Genomic DNA, 23589 nt, shown 5'->3' on the forward strand with positions numbered 1-23589 from the left:
ATTCCGACTTACAAGCCCGTTTGAAGACATTCCTTGCAGAGCTGAATTTTCACTCGTTTACACTGGGAGCTCAAGCGTACTGTGCTGAGTTTTCATGGAATCATAGAACAGCTTGTGTTGGAAGGGACCTCCAAAGGTCATCCAGTCCAACCCTCCTGCAATAAGCAGGGACATCTCCAACTAGATTTGTAAGGTAGCATGTAAACATGACAACATCAAAACTCAAAGCCACCCACTCCTCTCTAAATACACTATCACCAGCTTCACAAAGATGACATTTTTCATTCTGGCCTCTGCAATTATATATGGTAACTCCTCATAGTGTATTTTTTATGGCCTGGGAAATACTCTGCGGCACATTTTGAAAAATAAGAGAAGGTTAATAAAAGGAGACCACACAGTGGCCCAGGAGCAGAGTGCCCTACCTGGCATGCCAGCTCTGCACCGTGAGTCCAAGGGGTGGGAGGAGGGGGCTCCAGCCACACCTCACTCATCGCTTCCCATCCAGCTCCCCACAGCGAACACAGAACAGGCAGCTCAGTCCCCACGCTCCTTCCTCAAGTCCAAATATATGTATTTTCCTCAACCACAGCCATGCCAGCAGTTACACTGCATAGCTGCTCACTAATTACTTTTATACACTGGTTTAGCCAGGACTGTCTTGGCACTTCCCTGGGACAGAGAGGTAATGAGCGGGATAGCAGAAATAGCTATTTCCAGCGGTTCGCCTGGGCCATACATCAGTAACTTGGCAGCTGAAATGCCATTACACCGTAACCAGACATCTTTACAGAAAGCCTGAATTTTGAAGGATGTGAAATCTCTCTCCTACATGTGCCTAACCAGCTGCTCTAATGCAAGCGGTACCTCTGCAGGAGCTGAGGGTCATTTCTTCTCAAACCAGCCAACACCATTTCACAGCTGAAGTATGAGGACCAATGATCCAGGTAGCAACTTAATTACATTAATATGACTGGAAAGACATTTCTTACCTAGCAGAATACCCAATCCCTTTTTTCCAAAACACAGCTACTTGAAAGGCAGTGGCACTGGAAAAAGAGTACAGCAGAAGAGCAGTGAGGCTGCCCCACTAGGGGCTCTTATTCATTTGATCCTTTACCATTTTCCTACCACGTCCACTCTCTACAAAACACAGTATTGGAAGGTTTACCATCTCCATGTATAAAAATCTAATCTGTAAATAATTATGACTGAAAAGAGGACCACCATCCAGTTTTATGCTGTCAGAACAGGTATACCAAAATTAGCTTCTTTACAGTGACAAAATGCCTGGGCAAAGGAGGACTGTGCAAGAGGAAAGCATGAAAAAGGGACCCTTAGGTACTTGCTACACAGATCTTGCCCCAGGCACAGAATCGGGTAGGAGTAGCAGTGGGGTGGAAGGCAATGCTCATATTAAGAAGGAGTATACAGCAAAAGTATGAATTGCTGTAGATAAAGAAATTGCCATGTGTGCTGGGAACCAGAAGGACACGCCAAGGCCTTGTTTGCCACCAGAGGTGCTGCTTTCTGGGCAGCAGCATTTGAGGTGCCCCTGTTTCCCCAGGCATCTCCAGCATGCCTGAAATAAGCAGCTGCTCCGCAACTGTTTATGGCTATTATGGCTGCTCTGGTTTATGTGGTGGAATGAGATTATCTGGGGGTTCTAGGTGATTGGGCTGGGACGACGAGGAGCTGGCTGAGACTGAGGCCAGCCAAAACAGAGCTCACCCGAGAGGTGCAGAAGGCGCGTGGGGGTGGAGACAACAGGAAGGATAAGTCCGTATCAGCCCTTCCACCCAACAGCACGGCCTTTTATACACAAATCGAGTTTGCAGCAACAGAGGTCTTGTTAGAGACAAAGCTGAGGCTACACCAGAGCCACATCAAAGGGCCTTTTTTCTTTGCGCTTGGTAAAGAGCGAGCGACCTCTTATTTTAGATGTGGATTTCTGACATTTACCATATTCTGGTCACCTCAAGAACAGGCTCCTGTCGTGGCTTTACTGGCTCTGGTCTGTAAGATGACTCAGAAGCTGACGTGAAATCCAACACACAACAGATTTAAGTGTGGCTTTATGATTACTTATGCATGAAGGTTTGCAGGTTGAATTTAATGCAGTGGTAGGTGTTTTTAACTGTAAATGCTTCCAGTTTCCCTGAGACACATCTGCTTATGCTGCCACAATAGAATTCATTATGTCCACACAAGATTATTGATATGCAAGAAGCAGCATGATCTAAATGCTAATCTTTGGTTCGTAATCAATTTATTGAGGAGGGAGACTTCTCTTCTTGAGATGTCTTTTGCTTTTTGTACCCTTCTCTCAATTCTTCCTAGTTTCGCTTGGTTATTGACACAGTTTGCTTTATAGTTATTAGTAGAGGTAAATTTTACATTAAATATAACCAGGCAGAAGGAGGTCTTCCAGCCTGTGCATCTCTGAACTAATAATACACACGAACCTCTTATAAACCATTGGGCACTAAGTACTGCATTTCAGTACTCTGAATTTGGTGGTTATGATGTATATACTTTTTATACACAAAAGTTACACTGTATGATCATACAACTTTCACAGTTCCCTCTAGGGTGAGATAAGATGCAGTAAGATAACCACTTCTCACACAAAATTCATGCTTAAAAATTATGTGTATTTAAATATACAAAGCTCTATCGCAATACCCAAGACACATCTCACTGAAAAAGAAAGTCAGCATTTCTCCTCAGTATAAAATAATGTAGAAGATACAACTTCTGCCAACATATTTTTTTTTTCTCTTTCCTATCATGATAATTATCAAATCGAAAGTGCTGAAAAATTTAGTTTTTCTGAGAGGAGTTTTCCAAAGCACAACAGTTTACAAACTTCTAAAAAGTTCAGTAAACACGCTTGTGGAAACAAACACCTCTGCAATGTGCTTCCAATGTAAATGGTGCAGCAAGGTGCTGGTGTACAAGGCCCGTAAAGTGAGAGAGGAGTTCAAATGAATAACATTAGTAACATGTTCTGAATTGAGGAACACCTGGGAAATATGCTAAAAGCCTAAATAACTAAAGAAGTAACAAACTTATTTTTATTCTGAGAAGAAATACACTTTTGTAAAATAGAGATGCAGTTTACCATTAATTTTAATTTGCTGCCAGCTCCGAATGCACGTTAAGTATCTGCTCTTGCCGATATGACCAGTGCCCAGTGCAGCAGTATAAACCAGTTTACTTTTTCTAGTCAGGAGACATTCTGCTATGTTGCTTCCCTTTATTTTTTTCAAAACTCTGGAAAGTTTGCTTCAGTAACTTCAAGCCATACTGAGATACCAGACGCTTTAATGCCCATTTCCAAAAAAGGGACATAGAAAAGGAGGTGAAGGGGAGGAGGAGAATTGTTTCAAAACCAGTTAAGGCGGCAGAAGGGGTTTTTATGCAGAATGAATAATGTTAAGCAATTTGAAACAAAAGATGTCTCATCAACGGTTCACGAAGAATATTTGTGTATTTTTAAAAAAATATGTGTTTTATTTTGAAAGGGACACTCCGAGATGCTGCGCTTTGAGAATAATTAAAGGAATTAAAGGCTTAAAAACGTTTGAACTGAAAACTCTCCAACTTGTAACCAGAACAACAAATTGTATTCATAACCAAACAAGTTAATTGCTTTGCTTTCCAGAGCAGCACATTTTGGCAAACACAGTTTTAGTCACGAAAAACTCTTTTACCCATCTGTAGCTCCAAAGCCCACAACTGTTTCCTCAAATTTAGGGCTGAAAGAGCTGCTGCGCCTCGGTTCAGATCACAGCCTGCCTCTCTGGTTGCCAAAGGCAGACAGTGCTCTGCGCAGCTCCAACTACACCTTATCTTCCCTCGGCTCAGTTTGGAGATGGGATAGCCAAGAGGAATGGGACAAGCAGGAAAATTCCTCCCCAAGGGGGGAAGGCTGAAGGGGAGGGAAGCCTGCCGGGAATTAATTTCACGAGAGGTGAATTTCCTGGGAGTCGCGCGGGCTGGGGCACTTGCACGGAAGCCGCGTTGAACAGCTGCAGCCGAGCACGGTGTCAGCCTGATCTCCACGAAGGGGAACTGGTAACGTCAGTCACTGCATCAATCAAATCTGGTTTGTGATGTACTTCAGCCACAACGGGTGTTATTCAGTTACCTCATTGTCTTGCGTGCTTCCCTTCCCCCAGCAGCCTGAACATAAATAACTTCCAACCCCTGGCCAGGTAACCTTGCTGACCGTGGCTGCTTCTTGATCTCTCTCTGCCTCAACACACACCACTCCCAACACCAGTTTTGTAAAGCTCCATTGAAATAGGTGTCTCCTCTGGGCCAAGAGCTGAGGACTATTATCACTTGCCTCCCATTTTTTCAGTCTGTTTTAATTCATGACAGGACTTTACCACTACACTTATTTTAGTACCTTTGTGAAAGATTATGTCAAGAGAATATCCAAGGGCTTTGATTTTTGGTTTTATACATTTCTTTTTCCCCTGTGTTTCCTTTAGGAGAACTCAGAATACCCAGCAGCATGGTGCACCTTACAAATCCCGGGCTACTACTCAGTGTCTATTACACTTCCTCTTACTTACTAGTTATCATCAGTTAGTGGGAGCAGAGATTCCTTATGCTGCTGAATAATTCTTAGGAACATCCTTCATTAATTGTAGGGGAAGAAATTGTAACTTTAATTGTATTAAAAGTCTGTTCTTCTCTGTGTTAATACTTTACAGGAGAATTGAAGGTGGCTATTCTTAAACCTACCACAGCCATTTAGGTTGCTCTTCACTTTCTTTAGAAGTCTCCACACCACCAACAACAAAAAATCCAAACTTGGATATGTTTCAATGTACTTTGTAAAGCTTTTTCATTTCATTTTTGAGGGGAAGGAAAAAAGGGAAATTTGTTGCCTTTTTCCAATTCCTCAACTTCATAACTGGCAGTGAGTAACTCCCGGACGGTTATTTCCTTCCATCATCCACTGTGGTGAAGTTGACACAGTAATTCCTAGCATACAGCTGCTAGGAAAACCCCTGCTATGTGCACAGTGCTAAAAGGACGTGCAACTGCAGCTAAGGAGCTATGATGTAAAGCATCGAACACTGACATCCAGTTTCAGCCAAGCACTCAGTAAAAGCTCAGCTTCAAGCCTATGAATGATCCCACCCATTAACCCGGTACCTCTCGTGGAAGTAAAGCTGAGGATGCCAGATTAGGAGGTGCCAGTACTGAAGAGTGCCGGAGCTGAACACAAACCTCTCAGCATTGGCAGCAGTGTGACACTGCTATAAAAAACACTTGCTTTTGCCATTTGACTCCCAGTCACAAATGCACCTGCACTTCCAAGCTGAAACAACTGATAGCAAACATTTAAACTGTGCATTTCCCATTCTGAGGACAGCAAGAGTTATCAGAGTACCAACCTGCTGCTGCACAGGCTGAGGATGTCAGAGCTCACAGCAGCACTACATGATGCAAAGAAAACTGAGGGGAAAAAAAAAGCCAAAACAACACAACAGATTTTCAGCATATAAAGTTGTTGCAAGAGGTGCCAAAATAAATCATTTCGAGCCAAACAGTTGGTTTGATGGCTCTGCTAATTACAGGCCAGGGCTGCTCCTGCTGGGCTGAAGAAGGCCAGGGCTTGTTGTCCCGCAGCCGGATTAGCCACTGTTGCCCATTAAGGCCACCTCTTGAGTGTAGACAGAGACGTGGAAGGAAACACAAGAAGGCGGCATGTGCATAACCAAACAGGCTACCTTGCTGAAAAGAAACCCCCTAAAGCCCACATTCTGCTTCATTAGCACATGAAAATAAGGTAATTGAATACTTCATTCTCCCATCCAGAGCCAAGATCCATCACTCATGGAAATGGAGTTTTGATAAGGTGGGGTGTTTAAATGAGGCAGAAAGTGTCTTTGAGTGTGTGTTACTTCGTTTATCTGAGAGAAATCCCACTTAAATATAACTGAAAAAAAAAAACGACATAAAAATCACTTTATCCTATGAATCGCTGGAAAACAAAGAAGCCCCTCTGAGGATGAAACTCAAACTCATTTTAACATTATTCTGAGGACAGAAGGCATTATACTTGTTGCTGCATTTATTTTTGTATCAGAAATCCACCTCTCTCCTGTGGTTTTTTTTTCCTCCTCTCCTTGAATTCTCTGACTAGCTGTTTTTGCTGGCTTTTAACATCACATCATATATCAAGAAACAAAAACTTCAGCGATTGGCAGAGCAAAGTATTTTAATCAGACTTATGTGGGGTTTTTTTTGTTTCACTGAGGTTTTTTGTGTTTGTTTTTGTTTGATGTTGTTAAGTTATGCATGTCGTACACTTAAGGTTTTGAGTCTTGATTTTTTCAACACTTCAGATGATGACCATAATAAGAAAATAAATTTAATAAAAAGATTTATCATTCCTAATTCCAGACCGCGACAGCTCCTACTTAAGTTCTTTAGCCTCGTTTTAGGGAAGAAAATAAAACCCACAAACAGGGAAATTTAAAAGGCAAAAACATAAGCAGAAAGTGTTTTATCTTCTTTAGCAAGCCAAACAGCAACAAACTCATTTTCTCCCACTGGCTGATCACCTTAAGTATGAAGCACAGTGAGTGGCATTTCCTCCAGAAAAAAATATTTACGTAAATACTGCAAATAAACTCCTCGCCTCAGCCAAAAATGCCTTCTATGGTATTGCCAAGTGTTTTGCAGAAAGCAGGAATTATGGAAGCAGAGAGCTGGACAGACTGCACCCTTGTTCCTTGGGTTTAAGTTAATGTGGTATAGTTTCCTAGTTTGGAAATTGTTATGCTGATCTATTATCTCCAAACATAAAGAAAAATAATATGACAATACAGACCAGCTCTCAGTTACTGGCAGCCACAATGATTTTGATAACATTTAAAACAAACAGCCTCCCCCTAGCCCTTTAACAGTGAGGCATAAAATGTTCCTAGCTTTTGTCTTGCTCTCTCATGTGTACAGACATGTGATAAAACAATGAAAAGGCTTTCCTGCTTACAAATACGTGTAATAACCACAGTGCTGGGAAAGAGGGTTCATGTTGGGATTAGCTGAGCCGCCTTTTTACAAAGCTTTTCGATGTACCTGAACTGTGCTGGGGTGAGGGTCGTGCTGCCATTCCCCCCGTCCCGGCTGTTTGCCCCCACCACATCTCCGCTACTGGTGGTGGAGCGTGTCTGCTCCTGGGAGGCAAAGGCCAGTTCAGGGAGATAACCCTGCACAGAGCTACTTGATTTTCCGTGCCCAAGTCAGCAGGTTGAGGGCTGTGAGGTGGCTTGTACAGGATCAGAAGCGAGCCGGCTCCAGAGCGAGGGAGAAGCAAGGAACTGGACGGAGAGACAAGAGCTTCAGCTGTTGGGGACCCACGCCTTTCGGAGCAATGCCACTTTGGCCAAGTCACCGAAGATGGACTATGTGGAAACCTGAAGGGCTGGGGCAGGGTCCAGTAGGTAAACATCTCCCCACCCCTGGCCATAGCCAGTGTAACGGTGGGAAAATTAAACAGGTTAGCATCTGAAGGCAAACATCCTTCAGACCGAACCTCCAGGAAGTGATCTTTAAGGTAACTAGGTCCTACACCACGTAGCTTTGAAATACATATACCAGCACCACCTTAAAGTCAAGTCACTATTTCACAGCTTACAAACCCCTCCAAAAGCAGAGGCCTGACACAGCAAACACACCTACAGTGCCACTGGCTCACGATGCTGCTTTCCAAAGAAGCGGCGGCCAAGCAAAGGAGAAGCTGGGCTCATGGCTTCACAGCAAGGGAGTTCCAATAGTCCAACCTTGTGATCTGAGCAGCATATGCTGCTCTTGCACCACAGCTGCCATAGGCTTCTAACCCTTTTTTGTGCAGCTGATGGCTGAATAGACCTTCTAAGCAAAATTAGCAGGCCATGAATTAACATTCACCCCCCACACTTAGTGCCTGCCAACACAAAGCAAAAATAAAATAAAACCATGTGGGTTATGTGAAATGGTGTCACAGGCCTTACTGCATATTTTCCCCACCCTTCAACTGGGAGAACACACTGTGAAAACTGTGCAACTAAAACAAATATTTGCAAATTGTACCCAGCTCATGATTTTCTGTGGAATAAATTGGGATAAAGCAAAAATGATGACTCGATCTGACTCTCTATCTCAAAAATAATATCTTAAATCAAAGTGTCCCAACAACAGTCTTTATCGCCTAGTAAGATTCTCATTTCCCCTGCCTGAGTACAGTAAGCAAACGATGTGCCCAAGGAATTCATCACAAACAAACTGGAGCTGCAGAGCCCACAGGGAAAGAAAAGAACATGTATTATCAAAACGCTAATAACTTTCCACAACACGTTGAGAAAAGATTGCAAGAGGTCTTACGCACACTGAGCATGGACAGTGAGCTAAGCTCTTGATGACCATAGTTACCCAGCACCCCTGGCTTACTACTTCTTACCAAACATGCCCCCAAATCAGACACACGGGTAGCTTCCCTTAGCCCATGTCTACACTCAGATTTCCATGTAAAATTCCCACAGTGCTGCTGCTGGCTTCGTTGAGCCAACGGAAAATTCTTCCTGAAATTCCCTGCTGCTGACAAAGCCCCAGCGATGAAGCAACTTGATAAATTACATCATAATCTGCCAAGCCGTTTATCATGACCAAAATGTTAATGCAGAAGCTGAAAAACACTGAAGACTCTGGGGTGGGCAGTTTTGACTGTTGTGTGAAAACACATTGGTTATACAGAAATCAAGCTCGATGTGTCACGAAAGCAAGCAAAAGTTTAATGGTAAAAGTGTCTCTACCTTAATACATTTTTAAAAGCTACTATTTCTGATTTAAGAAAATTCAGTTAAGGAAGATGAGAATTACTGCTAAGTGTAAAAGCGTACGCTACTGTGACACAAATATGCACTAGCACAAATCCCACATAAGCTACATAAAAAGCAAGCATAGTTCTACTTATTCTGCATACCTATTTTTTTAACTATGTTTAACAATAGAGGAAGATTTAACAGGTGTCATTGTTTCTTCCAGGTGTAATCATATTTTTCATTTGCCCATGTGAGAAAAGAAAAGCCATTTAATGAGCAGGCTGAAAGTGATGATTAATTAAACAACTTCCAGAGCCTGGGGGATCCTCCTCCATTTGGGATACATTTCCTTTAGCTGTAAGCAAGCTGGAAGGCAAGAGACAGAAGACTCCTTGGCTTTTTGTTTTAGCTGGCATGTAGCTGTAAAGGGTCGAAGATGCTTAAGCTGGTATGTGTTTGTAAAGGCTTGAAGATGTTTCTCAGCTTACCTGTCAGCCTTTCTGGCATCAGTCATCCAGGACTAACATTCACTGCCTCAAAATACAATGTTTTTTTAAAGTAATTGTGACAACATCCTAGCGCCGTCCCATGCAAGATTGGGCACTGGCTTTGATATTTAAGCGGTAGTGCTCGCTAGTAGTATTTCTTCTTTTCATCACCAAGACCTGAATTTTCTGCTTTTTCAACTAAGTATCCATATGCACTAAGCAAATCCCTGAAAGTAATTGAAGCAGGCTCATGACTGACTCTCTAGTGAAAACTTGCAAACAAGGAGCAAGAGGACAGGTCAGAGTTGGTAAGACATGTGGCCCCTTTCCCTTTTTCTTACTACAACAGCACCTAGGGGACCTTTGATCTGAATGTCAGCGGTGAAAATACACAAACAGACACTCTCTTATTATATGCTCACAGGTGTACATTCCTAAAACTGTTACATTCCATTACTTTTCAGCTGTGCTGGAAAACAATACCTTCAGAAGTTGACCCCTTCTCTCCTCAGATTGCACTGGTATCCAAGTACAAAGCATCATGGTGTTCTAAACACCAGGAAGGACCACGCTGACAAATTCAAGCAGCAGATACAAGGACAGGGCCAAAGTGCCAGCTGAGGTTTGTTTGTCTGTGTTACTCACACTGTGCACCACCGCGTTACAACTCGCAGAGAAAGGGCGCTCCTCACGCTCAGCGGGAACGCCTCTGGGCCAGGCAGCTGGGGCTGTGATGCTGAGAAGGCTGGATTTAAGGCTAACCCGACTCGATTTTGCCAGTGCAGCAAGAATTTGAAATCTCGTTGAAATAGATAAAACCCCTGCGGACGTTCCGATCACTCCCCGTAACAGCGTGCAACAAATCACTTGTTTGGGCTGGGGCTATTGAATGCAAAAGCACATCCTCTCCTCCTAGAAATCATGTTCCTGCTTTTTAAAAAATCACTCTCCAGCTTGGGCAGCTTAACACAGGAGGCAGAGCTCTTTTCCTTCTGTTAAAAACATGCCAGCATACTTCAGCAACTGGAAAGGAGGAAAAAAGCGTGAGGAATTTTTCCATTTTTCCCTCAGATTGTTCCGCGCGGTGTTTATCGGCAGCGGTACTGCATCTCCTTTTGTTAGAAAATTAAAAGTTGAACTGCAAGCATAAAAGCCAGCATGAACCATGTAATAACCTTCAGGCATTTTAAGAGCAGCAGAGGTTAGAAGGGCAGCTCCTGAATCTAAACAGCACCTATTGTTTCTCTTTCTTCTTGAATAACAAAAGCAGAGCTGAAAGCTATTTACCTGGTTTTACCTCAGTCAGATCTCATTTCCCCCTTTATTTTCAGTAGATGATCTTATCAAATAGTGTCATTTCTAACAACTGCTTTGATCAGATATATTTTTGTTTTCTTTTTTCTTCTTTTTTTTTTTTTTCATTTTCATTAGTAAGTTCTATAAGGATCAGTCAGCACACTAAGTCACAGAAGAAGGGCACATACAAGACTTTAGGATTCTGTCAATGCATATTTAAATTAAGGGTAACTATTTTTAAGCTTATAAGTTAACATGCTTTCATTCTGAAATCATGAGGGCCAACTTACAGTACAAGGCTCTGATCTTGCAAACACTCCCACGCGAACAACTTTCCGTCCGCACTGTCCCATGTGTTCCCCTCCCGCTGCAATCACGTCTGTATAACCGGACACTTAACATGCACAAACACAACTGCAGAGCAAGGCTGGACAGACAAAAATCCCGATCTGCCAAACTTTTGGGTATTCTGCTATTTCATGTAGTGCGTCCAACACATTACTCAAATTGTTTATAATGCAGAAAGAAAAAAAGAAAAGTTTGATTTGAAAACAAAAACCTTACATGAGTAGGCATCATGCAGAGTTTTTGTAACTGGCCGGGCATGATCTGTAGTTAATATATAAAATCCTCTGAGATCTAGCCTTGAAAAATCCTCGCTACAGACAAAAGCAATGCACAATATATAATTACTTCCACTGGTTTACAGTATTTATAAAACTTTAAAAGAAAAAAAGACCTTTTGGGGGGCGTTTTTCTTTTTAGGAACAAAGTTCACACAGAAGTAATAATTTCTAGCATTACTGATCTTCACTTAAAAATTTATTTTCTTTTTTTACTTTCTCTACAGCACTTCCCAAAATGCACCTCTTGTCTTCTGTACACTTCTGCAATTCCATTTAAAAGATTAAAAAAAAACCAACTTGCAAATATTTAACAGACATCATTCTCCAATTCATAAGCTGTTGTTACAACGTGAAGGAACAGATACATTATTTTATTTTAGCTATAAATTTAATGCCAGTAAAATATTTGCAACCCTATAACCACCATTAGACATAGCAATGTACAAGGCAAGTTTATGGCATTTGATTCTTCACCATTAGCTGGAGTTCGTAAATACCATATAGAAGTTTACGAAAAACAGTGAAATAACAGGACTTCCCTCTCCTATGAAAACATCTTATAAATTAGTATTTTTAGGAAATTCTCGGATAAAAATCTAGAAGCATCCTATATATGAACTGAATGTTACATTAGCAGGACCAGGCTCTCAAGTCCATATTATATCAGACCCTCAGCCACTATAAATTGTCGTAACTCCACTGAAGCCCATGTCCCACTAGGGCTAATTTAAGACCTGCAAAGTGTTTCTGACAATAAAACGGGCACAAAAAAACAGACTGAAAACGTGTCTTCTTGCACAAGCTGGAAGTATACTGAAGAAACGCACATTTTTGCAAATGGCTAACTCCTACAGCCTCACAGTCAAGTTTAGAGCTCTGTTAGAATATTTTCACTTTCGGCAAACACTGTATCACCGACAGAAAATAAAATCAAGACAGGCTATGAAACATGCTTTACTTTTTTGGCATCAACTCTTGCCCTTTTGCAGCCTCATTTCCATCCAGAGGTTTTCCTGACTACAAACAAAAAGGAAATCGACATCTGAGTGCCTGTAAGAACTAAAATTATTGCATATATTATTAGTTTTCTATGTATCTTTATTGAGTCACTTGAAATGTTGTAATTACATATATTTCCTGCTTTAATAAAATCTTGGTGAAAGGTTTAGTTACTATGGTCCTTTATATCTCTGGAAGAACTGGCAAGCTGGAAAGGGGAAAGTACCTTTCCCGTCAGTTCAAAGGAAATGGAGTATTCTCATTTCCACTTGCAGAATCCACTCTTTATCAGGCTCTACAGACATTTCTTGTGACCTTCTGCAGTGCAGCATCTGGGCACAATATTCTCATCTTATTACTTTTTTTTCCACTGAAGATATTATTAGTTTATAAAGCTCAGGAAAAATTGGGCATAGGGTGAGAAGACGTTTGAGGAAAAACGTATGATTAGGCAGTTAATCACGTTCTCCTCATAGCTGCCAGTGATGTGTGTGTGTGTGTGTGTGTGTGTGTGTGTGTGTATGTTGGCATTTATGATTTCTCCATTGCTTCCAAATCTAAACACAAACACACACACACACAAGCATCCCATCTTCCTTCAAAACCACCAGTTTGGGGCAATCATCTAACAAACTTGATTACTTTTCTGCATTACTTAACTAAGTAAGTTTTGTTAAAAATGTGTATGCTCAAACTCTAAAAATTGAATTATACTTCAATAGGAAAGAACAAGATTTAGCTTGAACTTTTGAAAATGAGTGGCTCTCTACTCAAACACAGCGCTCCCATGTCTAACAAGAAGTATTTTACTAACACTGCCTTCAAAAATGTCTATTAGAGGCTTGGAAGATAAAGAAAAATCATGTACTTCTCCTCCTTACTGCCAAAATGTAATTTGAGTCTTCCCACCACACAAGATGTACACATTCAGTACTTTTAATTACTTCATATGGATTATGCAGTTTAGTAACTAAAACATTAAGACACTTGGCAGACACAAAAAATTATTCTGGGAAATAGATATTGGGGGCAATGCTTCTAAAGTTCTTCACATAACACAAATTGCTAATAACAGGGTTATTAACAACAGTATTTAGGAACCTTTAATCACAAATACAGTGTGACCAGGAAGCTATTCACAATACACCTGCATCTGGCAAGCTGGACAAGACTGGAGTGTTTCTGAATATAGTGATGCTCCTTTTCAGGTGTGACCTTGAGGACGACAGGTACCCGCACAGGCTTGAAGGGGAGACTGGAACATATATAACTAATAAAGCATACGTCATCACACAAGAGAAAAGCCACCAAAGGCTTAAAGGAGGAAGAAAGTAAGGAAATAATATCCCATCTTCACTCCACACTTTTGGAATGTGGGCAGATCATAGTAAAAGTTTAAGTGTCAGGAAGATTAAAGGAAAACTGCTAAAGCCAAAAAGGCCACTCACATCATCTGGGGTAAGTCAGCCGTGTCTCTACAGACTTCAGTGGAGATACACTGATTTACACCAGTTGATGTTTTGGCCCGACGGCTCCACAGAAGATACTATCGATTAAATGTGTGCTCTATTTTGATTAAAAGCTTCTCTTACCATCAGAGCACATCTTGCCCCAGCTGGAAGCCACTCTGACATTTTTCTTTTTGCTAGAAAGTACCCTATAGGCAAATTCCAAAATAATAATTAAAAAAAAAAAAGTCTCCATAAATTGTCAACTACTGTTTGTTATTATTTATCATTTTTTGGCACACACAGGCATGCCAGGCACTTTATAGAAAATACTTCAAAGACAATTCCCTGCCCTGCAGAGCTTAAAAGACAAGGGCTAGTCCATTCTGCAAAGACAGGGCACTGCTTTACCAAAAATTATTGCAATTACTTCAGTGGCTTTCCTCACAGTAGTAAGATTGTGCTTATTACACATGCTAGCAATTTCAGGTCTTAAGTGATGAACATGGCAAACAACGAAGGATAAAAGAGAAAGATATTTCAGAGAGAAATAGTTCACTACATATGTAAATCTTTCTGAACACTTTTTCTGTGCATTTAATATGCCGAGTTTTCAAAAAAAAAAAAAAAACAAACAAACAAAACCCAAAGTCTTTAAAAGTTATATTTCAAAATGTCATTAAGCAAGTACATGATGCTTAGTGTATGGTTTCTAATGCGATTCATTGCTAATGAAGAGATTCTTAGCATTGGTTTTAATAAGAAAGAGGAACGGGAATGGTGGCAATGACTCTTGGAGAGTAACACCCATCTGGTTCCAAGCGCAGCCACCCAGCCTGGCACGCAGCAGCACAACTGCAAACCCTGACAAGCCCCCCGCCCAGCCTTCAAAGCAAAAAGAAAAGTGGAACATGAGCCCAACTGTGAAACTGAAAGAGCTATCAGGTTTGAGGAGGGCTGCAAGGAAAAACAACACAAACTCATAAATTACAAGGCTTAACAAGGAAGATCACTTTTAACTTCGCATCCTGAGTATCAGAAAGCTACTATCATTATTTCAGATCACCCAAAAAATAGAAGTAACTTATCAGCTATCAAAAAGCATTTCTAGAAATACTGTGCCTTCATATCATGGAGTATCTTCCCAAATGTTACTTGGGACTGACAAATATTTAATTTGAATGAATAGGGCACATCCATACTGTCAAGGAATGACTGAAATTAACATCTAATAAGTTGTAAATATAGACATAAAAGCACATTCCTTTCTTTGCCCCATTCTATGGGCCGTAGGAGTTTCACGTTAAGATTTCAGTACTATCTCAGGTTAGGTCTTTCACTTTTACAAAAGCTATCACTTGAATAACTTTCATTGTGGATATAATACGATTGGCAACATGTAAAGAAAACAAAAACACAAATACTGTCAGACTTCTTAATTTGTACAAGGATTTTAGGAAAGCAATTGACAATTTTCTTTACCTATTGCTGCTTTTAAGACATAGGTAGAATCTAGTTAGTTTTCATTAGTCTCAAAGGAATGAATTTTGCAAACAAAGCCAGAAGAAATCAAACCTGTGACATTAGACAATCTGCATTCTAATTATTTTCAAAAATACAATTTTGGCCATTGAGAAGAGCATTTCCAAACTTATCAGTTAAAAACACAGCACTGTATTTCGATCACAGCTGCAAAACATGAAATACACTATTATTAAGGGTTTTAGCAAGCTTTTTAACAGCTGCTGAGAACATTAGCATTTCTATGGCTTTTGGCAAAATCTAGCAAGTTTGGAAATCAGGAAGAGATCTAGCAAAGAAATTTTTAGGATCAAACATCTCAAAAAATAAAATTCATAATCTAAGCAATCATACATGCCATTTGTCGTTAAACTGCCAGTTGTCCTACTCTGCCTCTTCTTCTGTAGTTTCATATTATATCATAACCTTTTAATTCTACAAGGGGAAAAATTAGTATGAGTACTACGGGTACTCAAACAACTTTAAAACTCCCACTGTGAAACAGCTTACTGTTTGCCAGTGTGCAGACTTCTGAGATTATATTAGCTGCTTTTTAAAGATTACCTATTTCAAATTGAAATTGATGAAACGGTCACTTACAGGAATTACAGAGTGTTTGAATTTGTTAGACGTATTATACTGGCTTACCTATTTTATGTAAAATTATTTCCTCTTTGGAAGTGTTTCACAAGCATTCACTTGAAAGATGCAGTGACCCACGTAAAAGTATCACTACACAAAAACTTAACAAAATGACACTGCTAGCAGCAGAATCCATGGGAACACTTTAGCATTAGAAATTATTTCAGATAAGCTAATTGGCTTTTATTTGCCTGAAAGAAATCACATATTTAGAGAAAAGAGGTGTATTTTGCAAATTCTTATAGTTCATTTAGAATTAGCATTTAATAGTTATCAATCAGAGCAAAGCGGAGTTCATCTGAACAGGAGAGCTGAAACTCAAGTTAATTTGTCATCCATGATTACCACTTGGAAGTTCACTGAGTTTATTAAAGACAACTACTGTGTGATAAGGACAGTAGAGACACTATTAACCATGTCATTTAAATTGCTTGAGTTGGCATTGTGCCCAAGTCCTTCAGCTCAGTATATCAACACACTTGTTGCTGGCAGAGATTCATTTAAAGGGGAGGGAAGAGAAACTCCATCAGAACTGAGTGTGTGGTACAGATTTCTACAGTAACTCATGAGGACAAGCAGCATTACTCAGTCTTTGTATTTTCTATTCCTAGACAAGAGAATGGCAGAATAAGGAAAATCAAATAAAAGGCACTGTTCTTCCTAATAAAACAAACAAACACACAAATGGGAAAGCATTTTTACAATTTTCATTTGAAATTACTTGAATTTGCATTTACTGGAACGATGTATTTGCTTGTAACTGCAAACTAACAAAGGCACAACCGCCCCCAATCACTTGCTCTGCCAAATTTGATGATCCTGTATCTTTCCCACCCTTGCCTCCTCCCCAAAATCTCTTGCTTTCACTTCATTAAGCCTGTAGGAAGAAGAAAAGTTCTGGTGGCTGGACACAGTTTATTTTCAGGAGTATTAAGAGTAATTTTATTTCACTTCATACAACATCACGCCACGAAGTAACATAACACATTTGGGAAAGCTGCAATTAAGAAGGTACAAGGATTTTTTTTTCCCCACAGTTCATACCAAAATTAATAGCTGAAAACAACCTATGTGTTAAGTTAGACACATTACTTCCATGCATAAAAAATAGTCGCGACAGAAACTTTTTCATTGTACTCTTCATCTCCTGTTTTCTAAGCTATGTCCTGATTAAGAAAAGAAAGGGTATCCCTTTTTTTTGGAAGGGAGGAATTCATCAGCTTAACAAGCATCTTGGTGCATAAAAGCAGCGTTTTTGTTCGCTAAAAAATGCTGTGCTTCCCCCAATCCACGCTGTGGCCAGCAACAGCTCAGCATTCTCCCATTTATCACTTCCTAGCACCAGCGCCCTGGCACCGCGGGCCTGAGCAGCAGGCAAATAAATATCAGGTACCCACAGTACGTGGCCCCGGAGGATAGAACTGTTGGGGAAAAGGCTCTCTTACCTTCCACAAATCGTCCTCCGGCGTCTTCAAGTGAATGATCTGGAAACACAAAACCAAAAACCCCCTGAAGTAATAGCACAGCCCGCAGCCAGCCCCGCCGCTTTGCCGTCCCCCTCCACACACCCTCCAGACCACTTTCCCACCGCTTGCGCTACAAACAGTGACTTTCCTGTGGCATTTATTTTTTACTGGTGAGCCATAAAATCGCCTGCTTGTCCAATTAATGCGAGCATCATCATTTTAATTTACCTTTCACCATCTCCAGGGAAGGAAAGCAGAGGGGGGAAAGCAGAAAAGCAAATGTATAAAAGAAGCTTCAGAAACACGAGTTTCAACTCATTTACGATCCCAGATAAAGGTTAATAGTTAAACTCCTTCCTCCCCCTCCCACCCTCACAATTATTGATGCCCTTCAAGAAATGAAATGTTTTTTTGTTCTCGTTTACCAGAGGCTAGACAAACTGTCAACATCTCCACTTTATTTACGGGTTGAGCAAGAGCAGTTCCTCAAACATCAACATTTTTTACGTTAATCCTGGAGAGAATCCACTTCTCTAAAACTACAAAATTTGCCAACTTCTGTAGTATTTATTTTTAACGAACGAGAGCGAGAGCCTTGCGCTATCCTCCCTGCCCTCAGAGGAGAGGAAGGGGGAAAGTGTAGCTTCACTCTCCCAACTTTAAAGCCCTTTTCCTTCCCACACCACTCAGCCCCTGGTCACTCTCCATCCCACCACCCCTTCCCACCCCCCAAAATCTCTCCCCTCCCGATCCCCCACCTGCTCCACGTCCAGTGAGATTTCAAGGCAGGAAACAAAATCTGCCAAGTGGTTCCTTTCGGGCGATTTCTTCAACCCGTCTGGAGGTTTAAACCTGAAAAACAAACACCTCTATTGAATGCAAACTAAGCTTTGGGGGTTGCCGAGTTAATTCCTCGGCAGACAAGCTACTCTCAGTGTCTGGTTACACAAACATACCTACAGACAGGTTGGAGGGGAGTCCCTTAGAAACCAAAGGGCAGAGGGAGAGAAAAAATAAATCAAAGTAGGTACAGAGGTTGGAACGGGGAACTCGGGAGGGCAGCGGGGTGGGCAGGCTGGAAAAAGGGGAGACACGCAGCAGGAGACAGGTTTAATACCGGGAAGGGACGGAGAGAGTTAAAACAAGGGGCAATCCGGGAAGGGGCAGAGACCCCAGAGGTCTCAACCTGGGTTGGGGGCGGGGAGGGACGGATGTCCTTTCGGGTGGCGGTGATAACAAGTTTTTATACACAGCCCAAATAAAACAAAGAACGGGACAAACCCGGCCGGCCGCGGGTGACGAGCGGGCTGCTCTGGGGGCGGGCGGCGGCGGGGCGGGGGGGCCCGGCATCGGGTGTCAGCGCACACCGCCGCCCCGCTCCGCGCCCTCCCCGCCGCAGGCGAGGCTGCGCTGCGCACCGGCACCTCGCCCGCGGGCACCCCGCTGCCGGCAGCGGCCGCCCCGCCTGCCTGCCCCCCGCCCGCTCCTCGCCGCCGCCCCGCTTACCTGCCGCTGCCCCCGGGCGCCGCGGGCCGGCCGCGCCCGCCGGCCGCCGGCCCCTCGGCTCATCGCAGTGGGCACAAAGGGGCGGCGGGGCAAGGCCGCGCCGGGAGCCCCGGGAGGCGCGGTGGTAAGAGTAGCGGTGAGGAGCAGTGACAGCCGCGGCGGCGGCGAGGAGGAGGAAAATTAAAAACAATACTTAAAAAAGAGAGAGAGGGCACGACCACCCTAATAACCCGCCGGGACCATGCCGGGGACGTGAGTCCCTCCTCCCGGGGGCAGCGCTGCGGGGCGCGCCCCTGCCCTGCCTGAGGGGGACGCGGCGAAAGGGAGAGGCGCAGGGGGTGGCAGGGGGGAGCCGCCCGGGGGGAGCCGCCCGCCCTGCCCTGCCCTGCCCTACGCTCCCCTGCCCTGCCCCGCCGCCCTGCCCGGCCTCCCGCGCCGCCGCCAGGGACGAGCGCGAGTGCGGGCGCGGAGGGAGAAGCCGGCGGCGCGGGACCGCGGGGAGGGGAAGGAAAGGCGGCGCGGGGCCGCTGGGCGCTCCTGCCGCGGCGGGCGGGGAGGGGGCACCGCAGCCGGTAGAAATCACACACGCACACCCCCTCCCCCCAACCCCGTTGATCGCCTCCCGTTGATCGCCCGCCGCAGCCCCGTGCGGCCGGGCCGCTTCCCGGCTGTCACATGGCTCCTGCCGCCACCCCCAAGGGGTTTCGGGAGTCGCTTCACTTTCACTTTGGCCCCGCCGAGGGGCTCCCGGGGGACCGCGGCGCCTGACAGGAGCCCTCGCAGCGAGGGGCTCATCCGCTGCCCCGCTCCTTCCCCGGCCTTAAGGGGGGGCTGAGGTCCGCACCTCCAGTCGGGGCGCGGGGCCCGCGGGGGCAGCGGGCTCCCCCCCTCCCCGGCTCGGCACGGTGCGGGGGCGGCACAGTGGCGACTCCGCTCGCCCAGCGCTGTCAGCCCCCCCCGATGCTTTTTAGGTAGGAAAAAAAAAGAAAGATAACCGGGTCTGTGGAACTTCTGGCTGGGGAAGGGCAGGTATGCTGCACCACAAGGGTGGGGGGGGACAGACTGGTAGGAGTAGGGCGTTTCAGAGCTGCAGGATGTGCTCCCAGCTTCTGGTGGGACTGATCTCATGTCCATCCCATTCCCAGTCAACCCGCTCAAGCCCTTCATTGCAATTTATCTAAAGGAGCTGGTGAAAATCCCACTGGAGAGCCTGCACCATGCCTTGCACAGCACAGGTCCCCTCAGGGATCTCCAGCATTGCGGCGCAGGGACATAGTGGTGCCTCCACGGGGCCTCTACCTGCTTCCTGGCACAGCACCCCGCACCCACACCTACAGGCGCCAACAGCAAGTCCAGCATCTTGCATTTATGTCAGAGATGGATCTGGCCCAGCGTCGTGGTTTTTTGAGCTTGGAATAAACAGTTCCAGGGTGGGAGGTGCACTCAATACAAGCATGTCAAATGCCGTTGCTTCTGTGCTTCGTTTTGAAAGAGTGATTAAACAGGAAAAGGGAATTATGACTGCTGTCTTGCTCACCTCTTTTCCCACAGGCACCCCATTCTCATGGACATGGCTCCCCTGGTTTTCCATGAGCACCTCTGATCTAAACTTTGATACTGTTCAAACTGAAGGGAAGAGAGCCAACAAAGAACAGCAGCCTTCTCCAGAAATGCTCTCCCTGTGCATCCCCTGAAATGCCCATCATCTGCACAGTACTTGTGGGCAGGTGGTCATTAAACCACGTACCAGAGCCGCATAACAGAACTGCTGGCTCCCAACAGTTCCAAGAAGACGTGGCAGGACTTACTTTGGTAATTATGGCTTCACATGCTCTGTGCAGAGACAGCGTTGTGCCAAGTGAGTCAACTGGCATTATGTCCTTGTTAAGGCTTTTATGTAAGATCTTCCACTCCGGCCTTCTCTCAACAGCGGTCAAACATGGCACAACACACGTTCATAGTCTTTAATGAGGTGGCCTGTAGTCCCCTTCCCCTGAGCCCTTGCCACAAGCACAGCAGCAGTTGTCAAAGCTTGGCTGATGCTGGTGACAGCCATCAGACTCCACATGCTGTGAAACACTAGCACATGCTCACACTTGGTTCCTCTGCACCTCAGCCTGCTCTCCCCAAATGTCTGGTGTGTTTTACACAGCATGAAGAAGCAAAATGTAATTACACTGGGTTTTGTTTTGGGGGTTTTATTTTCAAAGTGCAGCTAGATAAAAGATTACCACCCAGAATATACATTCCAGTGACAACAAATGAAGTCCCAGCACCACATATTTTAGTATTCTGTTCTGAGGTTTCTGTTTCTGAACTACAACTGTTAACCTTGATATTCACTGTTAAATGGAACAAAAATGACTGTGACATTTGTGTTTGTGTTTCTTCCTTTTTTAAGCGTTTGTCATGAGGCAACGAGAAGCACTGATAAATCAGGCTGTGAACAAATGCCCCCTCAACAACCATCTAGTCCATGGCCTATTTATGAGTATTTGCTAACTTGAAAATTAAATTGCCATTTGAGACTATTCCATATTCCATAACATTTATTATTTTTCCTTAATTGTCCCTTCAATTACAATGCAGAATTTGATCCCTTGTTTTACTGCTAGAAACCCCTATGAAAGAGCAAGTGACAGCAAGATACTGCTAAATGGCAAAACAGGGCAGAATCTGTCCCCAGTTATATAATTCCCTCCTTACATCCCCTGTCCAGTGACAGCATGCTCACTACTCAGAAACAATGGCCTGAAGTTAAGGAAGAAAAAACATTTTACAATAAGTGAAACACAGGGAAACAATGGCCCAATTTACCAAACAAGAATAGTGAGATATCATCCCTGAAAAGAGTGAAGAGTAATCCACATAAAAGAAGAGAGAGTGAAGAGATGATCAGGAGCTCATTCAGGCCTATCTTCTGATGCTGCCCAAAGATCAAATCTGTCTTAACAAAACAGAGCAAGGGCCTGAAATAATGTTATCTTCCCTCTCCTCCCACTGTGTGCCCCCTCCACCCCCAGCCTGCTGCATTTTTATCAAGCTCCATTACCTTTGGATGCCCAGAAAACAAAATGAAAGGGTGGAAAATCCTGAAAGTGAGAGGAAGGAACTTTACTTTTTTCTTTCAAAAAGAGGCACAAACTTATTTGTTATCACACTTTAATCACACGGCATTTTAATTTAAATATTTGCAATTAAAAGAGCATCAGTTCTACTCACAATAGGCTAGAACTAAAGGAATATCAAGTTAAGTGTCCATCAAGTGTCCATGATCTTTCAAGTAAATTGGGAAGGAGCTTTGTTGGCTTTATCAACATCAGAAAAAGTGGTCTCAAACAAGTGAAACACATTTTAAAATCAACTGACAAAAAGGCTTTCCAGCCTCAAAATTACAGGGAGGAGTGCTGCATAACAGAAAGATATTTTAACTGTCTATAGTAGAACAATCTGACGCAACCAAGCCAAGGTGTACAGGGAACTCACACAGGGGTGCTGAGCAGTGAAGGGAGGGAAGAGAAAGCTCAAAGCTGCCCCTTTATGTAGTTTTCACAATATTCTAATTTACCAACATGTATAAGTGAAAAACGAGACAGAAGGATAAATTAAAATGTATTTTTGTTCCCAAATGCCTGCACAAGCTGTGACTTAAGTAGTTCTGAGATTATTTATGATAATGATATGCACGAGTCTAAATGGCATCCTGTTCTGAAGAAAAGAGCTGACAGAAAAGTGCTTTGGGGCAGTCTACACCCTTTTTTTGTCCTTCTAAAGACAACTGGTATGGACAAAAAGTGGCAAAAGTGTGGTGCTGTGTGAAGTGGGCTGGCCAGATTAAATACAGTGTGGAAAGGTGGTCTTCCTATGGGAATTAGAGATGAGCTTTCTGTTCCTCAACTAGACAGACTTCCTATAACTTTGGGCAGGACATCGTGCCTTACTTTTTTCTGTACAAGGTAAATAATATTCCTCTGTAAAGAAGGAATGTCCCCGATGTCCCAGCAATTGTGTTGTTGCTTGCAGGTTTGTAACCTGCTTCAGCAATCCCATGTGGATTGTCCAGTTAAGAAATTTCCTTCCCTCTGACGTTTCAGTTGGCAGAGGTGTTGGTATTGAAGCTCAGTCGGTACTGAGGGAGAAATCACTGTTATTAGACTCCTGGAAATTTGCTGCCTATTTCCTTTCTAAGCTTCAAACAGCTTGAATTGAAGGTGTTTTTTCAGGGTACAATCTCCCTACTCTTTTTCCCTTGTCTAGAATAGATGGGTGTTTGGTAAGGCAAAGAAATATTGTTCAAGGTCTATAAGGGTAGTTGATGAATGACAGTTGTTGTTCTAGTGTTTATTTACTTTTATATATATATGTGTGTGTGTGTGTATATATATGTATATGTTTAGTTTCTTAAGTCACTGTGTTTGTCCAGGGTACTTAGAACACCAGATATGCAGGCACTATCTTGATAGTCTGCAAGCCGCCCAGATGTGTTAAATTAAAGTTATACTTATTAAAAGTTAAGGAACAAGAATAGGAGGGGAACTTTTCTCTTTGTAGTTTCAAAGAAATTTTACATCGCATGCTTGTACTCTTTTCTAGTTCCACTAAAAACAAATCTAAGTCACAAAATCAGAACACATATATAAAGATTTCCTGTAGCAATTACTTGAATTGGAAGGGAAAGTCAAACTGACCCTGCCACATGTGAAAACCAAACGGTCACGATTCTTATTTTGAATAGGTCAAGGAAGAAACAGTTTATACATCACACGCTA

General features: G+C 43.1%; 1 protein-coding gene across 1 annotated transcript in view; it reads right to left on the reverse strand.

The window, feature by feature from the left end:
- Positions 1-18857, reverse strand: part of PRDM1 (PR/SET domain 1) — a gene marked incomplete at its 5' end in the record, with an annotated part of 103131 nt that extends 84274 nt beyond the window's left edge. The window contains 3 exons of the mRNA XM_082050138.1: positions 17294-17332; positions 18073-18166; positions 18821-18857. The remainder of the gene's footprint in view (positions 1-17293; positions 17333-18072; positions 18167-18820) is intronic.
- Positions 18858-23589: the final 4732 nt, after the last annotated feature.

The sequence above is a fragment of the Streptopelia decaocto genome, assembly GCF_964273445.1.
Source record: "Streptopelia decaocto genome assembly, chromosome: 3".
NCBI classification, from domain to species: domain Eukaryota; kingdom Metazoa; phylum Chordata; class Aves; order Columbiformes; family Columbidae; genus Streptopelia; species Streptopelia decaocto.